General features: G+C 44.5%; 1 long non-coding RNA gene across 1 annotated transcript; it reads left to right on the plus strand.

The window, feature by feature from the left end:
* The first annotated feature begins 640 nt into the window (after positions 1-640).
* LOC146173604 (uncharacterized) lies at positions 641-2,646 on the plus strand. Its single transcript, XR_014701744.1, has 3 exons — positions 641-840; positions 1,760-1,948; positions 2,483-2,646. It is a non-coding gene; the product is annotated as an uncharacterized LOC146173604 (long non-coding RNA).
* Positions 2,647-6,000: the final 3,354 nt, after the last annotated feature.

A 6,000-nucleotide genomic window follows, 5' to 3' on the forward strand; every position in this document is an offset into this window, starting at 1 on the left:
ATGATAACTGGACTCACTGCTGTGAAACACCACCCTCTCAAAATGTTCCTCGGCAGTAGCTAAGTTTCAGCTTCTAAGGGACTGCTGTACAGTAGGGCTATCAGATTGGCAAAGTGCTGCTATTTTGGTTGCCCTGCGTCAGAATTTGTCTTCTTCCAACATCAATGATACACCACTATGTCCTCTCCATCGCCGATAGACACAGCTTTACTCGCAAACACGAGCGGTACGCATCATGGTGCACTGAAGGTCATCGACGAATGAGCAGTATGATCACTTGCTTCAGCTACGCACAAGTATCGGGGTTATAACAGCGCAAAGCTGATACAACATGATAAGGCGTGTTCAGGAGAAAAAGCCACTTTTCCGCGCTGCTACACAAGCATTACCCATGAGATGCGAACACACACTGGCTGGGCTTGAGCTTGGCTCGACTACACCTCGTTTGTGTGCCATACATTGCTTGTCTTGGCCAACGAAAGCGTTTATGTAATAACCATAAATAAACAATTTTTTGCAAATAAAAAAACTTTCACGCAGTAAATTACTAAGCTTGAACATTAGCATAAATTAACAAATATTTATTTCATATTATTTTGCTGCGTTCAGGCAGTTCAGGCTTGGTTCAGGCGGTACCACATTCAATATGGCGGGACAAAAGAAACACGACGGCATGGCTCTTGTGGGGCTTTATGGAGCTTTTTCGCACGTTATGCCTTGTCTTGCCACTTGCCTGTGCTCGTGTGCATTTTGACTTTGAGTGCCTTCGTGCAGACTTCGCAGCCGCATTTCACGTGCGAACTCAGTCTTCCGACTGCATGCACTGTTCATCGCTCACAGGTGAGTTGCTATTGCTTTGGTGACCTCCCTTTTAGCTTGTAGGCATATCTCAGACTGCCGCATCTGGAACCACATTGGATGCGCCACGCGTTTTCTGTTTATTCCTTGCTGCTTTGTTAATCATGAATTTCTTTGTCATTAACGACTGGCCATGCATTTTCGCAGCAGAACAGTGCTGCGCTGCCCCGCATCACAGATGTTCAGCAGAGCTGCTTGTGTTCTGATCAGGAGACAAATGCTGAAAGTATTTTGCCTCTTAGGCGTTAGCGTGACACTGTCACGGTGACCACACCGCCAAAGTTGTCACGCCCGTGGCAAGAGCCGCATCATTAGGTCTGTGTGACCGATTAGTGTCATTAATCGTTTGCTCGAAGTGTGACTGAAAATTCATCTAGTTTGATAGCCCGCAGGCCGCCGGTTGGGGCCACCAGCCAGCCATCTCGCTAACTAACTTGCTCAGTGTATGTATGCGCCCTTTGCCATTCCGGTTTAGCATTTTGGCGCTTTGTGTGTGTGTGTGTGTGTGTGTGTGTGTCATCTGCGTGGACTGAACATAGTTGGAAGTTAAGTATGCTGAAATTCTTTGCCACGACTGTGTTGCGCTGTTTTTACTTTAGAGATCAGCAGTAAACTTCTTGTTGATGAAAATTTCTTGCACATGCGAGTAGGAGATAGTGTTTGCAGCGATTTAATTTCCTGAAACGCCAGCAATAAGTGTGCAAAGAAAACTAGTTTCAATGACATGCATCTCGCTCAGCTGCTGGCAAAATACACACTGACCATAAATTGACCCTCATTGATTGGAAACTTAAGCAGTGAAGTGCAACTCATTAGTGTCTCTTCAACAGAGGCACTTAGAAAATAATGCCTTTGACTTGGCACTAGTGCTTGTTATGCTAACTGCGCTATATTCTTGCAGGATGTTCTACATCGTCGAATTCAGCAGTGCGGACGGAGTTGCTGCCGTCCCCAAAATTCTGGGTGTGGAATGGGGAAGCATTATGGCTGCCATACCGAACCCCGTCTCGTTGCCCAAGCGCTATAAAAGACTGCGAGGAGCCTGGAAAAGAATGGATTGCACACAAATGCCGAATCTTAGGCGAGACTAGTACGTCATTTTTTTTTTTGTCACAAGATAGTATTGTGATTATAGGGTACTGTTGGAGCTTTAGGTTCTTGGTTGTAGCAGTGTACAAAGGCAACGATGCACATAAGTTAAGCACTGCCAGAGGGGAGAACTTTTGAGCCAAAATGGTGAAATAATCACACATCATCTTAATTCAATGACTCTTATCAGTAATCGTGTTTGTTGCTCATTGGCTCAAGGTTCCTGTTATAGTGATATTGTTATGCTCTTATTTCAGTAAACATATGCTGACGCAAAAAGAAGAGAGAAGAAAGCTGAAGAGGTGTCAGATTTGACAGCTGATGAGGAACGGCTGACAAAAAGGCCGAGAAAGCCCACCAAGAAGACGTTGTATGGAGGTACGAGTCCAGTTTTGCTGCTAAAATGTTTTTGCCTGATATGTTTACACTTTCTATATTAATCATGCATATTCCATTTGCTTTGCTGCTATATTTGTGAATGTTACTTTAGCAAGCCACTATTGAAATAACTGAATTGAAACATTTTTAACTGCAGTGTCGGATGAAGACGGCAGCAACGTCCCAACAAAAAAAAAGGAAACAGAAGGCTCTTTTTGTTTGTGAGGAAAGTGAAAGCAATGAAAGCTGCGATAATCATCGCCTACCATCTACAGTTCCTACACAACAAGCCAAGCAACTACCATTCGTTGGCCGTCCTCCACCGAGACGCACAAGCAGAAAGCGGCATCCAAGGTAAAAACTTGCCTTGTGCCTGTAGTGGGTGTTGTAAGCAACATTTTACTGTGCAGTGCACAAGTAATTCTGGTCCTGCAAATTTAGTTTTAGATGTCTGATTACTTTGTAAGTGCTGTCTTGAATTTTGGCTGAATAATAATCTTTTTTGTGTTTTTGTTCTTTTAATTTAGTGGCCTAATTCATGGAATGGATGACCTGGCAGCTATGTGATTGCTCGTTTCTTCATAGAATTGCTGACTCAACAGATGTACAATCATGCCAAATAAATTGTGTAAATGATCTCACATGTGCACCTGACGTAATTTTTGCACTGGCTGTGTCATTCAAGTGACCGGTCAGCAGTCAGCAGACCACGATTACTGCGTAACTGCCTTTTGGTGTGTGCCTTGTCGACATATAAGCATACATTAGTCACTTCAGGAAGGCAGAACGCACTCATGCACGATTCATCAGCTATGGCTGCACCTTGTCTAGTAGGAACAGATGGTGCGGGTTATGTAGCTTTTGCCTAGAAGCTCCTTGAGGAAGGTACCGCATGCATTGTTTAGAATACATTAAGGCAATGTACAGGCAACGTTTCTTTCGTCATTTTTTGTTGGTATAACGTTGAAATAACATAACGTCAACGTTTTCAGAACGTTGTAGAAACATTAGTGCATAACGTTATCTGGTGATCAAAAATAGTGACATTAGCAACAATCAGGCAACGTTGCTCTCTGACATTTGTGGCCATTCAGATAACGTTCCAGTGACATTTTGCGTTACCTGGGTAGTAACACAGATAGGATGACTGACCTCCAACCGAACAAGATAGATCCCTAGCACGATGACGTTTGTTGTAGTAACCCGCTTCCAATTTTCGATTCGAATAATCCTCAGCTATAACGTCGGTTATTCGTCTTTGTGCTTGGCCCTGCAGCTGAGGTGCCATCGGAACGCGTGTCCTAAGGCGTCGACCCATCAGCACTTTTGAAGTGTGAGGTAGGGGTCTTAAACAAGTCGCTTGATTGTTTGCACCATCCTTTCCAACTTCCACATTATCTTAAGGGTGCCTTAGGCTTACGTGTCTAAAACATATTCAACAGCAAAACGTTCTTCAAACTCGACTCTCTTCCATGCAGAATTCTTATGCCCAAAAATGCGGTTCTTGATAACACACTCAACGCCAACTCTCTGCCATGCAAAATTCTGAGTTGCAGTGGGCATCAACGGCTCTGAATTCTGGAGGGAGAGAAAGATGCACGGCGCAACAGACGTCGTCCACCACCGAAGCTGCGGCAGGTGCAATGACGTCCTCAACAGAAATACATTCGGTGGCAGGCTAGCTCCAGCCGCAAGCGGCGGTGAACTACCTGTCCCAGCCCTATCAGGGCCAGGAGCAGCCACCCTTGGTCTCCGAAGAGCACATCGCGCGCAAGTCTCACAATCGTTTTAAGGTCTGGCTATCAAACCAACTCTTTCGCCAATGCTCGCTTAGAAAAATGCCTTGATGCCTGTCGTGCTACTTTTCTAGCACTTTTTTTCCGAGAGACAGGCACTAAGGGTCTGGTTACTTTTAAAAGCAACCCGTTGCCTTGAACTATAATGGCGCGCTCTTGCCCTTAAGGGGCGAAATGGGAAAGAGCCCTCGGTCTTTGGCTATATGAAATTGGTGCACCGATATTATAAAAATGTGCTCTTACCTTTTTGCGAACCCCTCCGTCCTGTGCGAGTACTCCATGTCACTGTGCGCCCTGATCATATTGGACTTCAGTTTTAATTGTTCGCCCTATAACAGCCATGCGACACTGGTGCGTAGGCTTCCGACATGAATATGGAGGCTTTAGCATCCCTCGAGATGACGTTCGGATGGGAGCGTCACGTGACCTGTCTAGATACGATTGTCGCTGGTGGTAACTCTCAATTTCCGTTTTATGCCACTGCAGTGGCATAAAACGGTCTTCAAAATTACACACAAAAGGATTAGTCCTGAAGCATCACGATCAGCAACTTTGCCATGAGCTCACGGAACTGGTACCCTATATCACTGCTAATGAATGTAAACAAGAATTTCAAAACCATATTTATATCTCCACAATGCACATATGATCTCTCTTCGTTTCAATTATGCCACTGCAGTGGCATAAAACGGTCTTCAAAATTACACACAAAAGGATTAGTCCTGAAGCATCACGATCAGCAACTTATGATCTCTCTTCGTTTCAATTATGCCACTGCAGTGGCATAAAACGGTCTTCAAAATTACACACAAAAGGATTAGTCCTGAAGCATCACGATCAGCAACTTTGCCATGAGCTCACGGAACTGGTACCCTATATCACTGCTAATGAATGTAAACAAGAATTTCAAAACCATATTTATATCTCCACAATGCACATATGATCTCTCTTCGTTTCAAAAGACTTCAAATAGTTTTCTCTTTTTCGCGCACATATGATCTCTCTTCGTTTCAAAAGACTTCAAATAGTTTTCTCTTTTTCGCGCAAGAAAGTTAAAACAGCTGCCCCAAGGCTTCAGATGCAGAATCTAAACTTTTTGTCATTTCCGGCATTCAAACACGTTCGCCTCTTGCGCGGACATGCGAAAGTGGGCATAGTTCGTACATCAAGCGCATGTGGATTGTACGAACGTACGAAACCGGATTTGTATGTACGTCCGACGGAAATCCGTTTTCGGCGCAGGATCTTCAGATTTAGCACCAATGTCCGGTGAACGTCGGTGGTTCCTAGGGGTTCTCCGTTCCTGATGCCCTCATACGCCATTTCCCAAAGCATATGCACCTATCATCCTTGGCAGATATGAATCGTGCTATACTGGCACGTTTATGGAATGTGGCTCTGCGTTTTCCACTCCATCTTGTAAGGGTTCGCATTTCTTGGAAGAACTACTGCAGCAGATATCTGCTTTTTCTCTCGTCACTAAACCCCTTGTGATAATGGAATATAATAAAAAAGGCAATAACACAAGCTGGCAGCTGGGTACTCAGTGTATTTATTGCACAATAATTTTCCACTCTACGATATTATGCAGAAATTATTTCAAGTGCATGCACGCATTTTCGTTAGTTCCGTTTTGTTATGCTTTGCAGTTAGCGGTTGCGAACCTCTCAATGCAGCCTTGGTAAGGGCGGTATCCCATGTGACACTTCTTCATCGTCTGTCACTGCTCACACAGCTTAACCTGGTTAGGATGAAGAGCCTGGCCAGTGGCATAGACTTACGTCTGGTATCAGCGCGGCAGCGCCGTTGGAGTATGGCTCCTGCGCTGCAAGGTTCAACACAACCTTTCAAGGCTATGTCAGCAAAGTCGTGGATTATT

This window comes from Amblyomma maculatum, chromosome 11 (assembly GCF_055883805.1).
Source record: "Amblyomma maculatum isolate TAMU_Amacu chromosome 11, ASM5588380v1, whole genome shotgun sequence".
In the NCBI taxonomy this organism is placed as follows: domain Eukaryota; kingdom Metazoa; phylum Arthropoda; class Arachnida; order Ixodida; family Ixodidae; genus Amblyomma; species Amblyomma maculatum.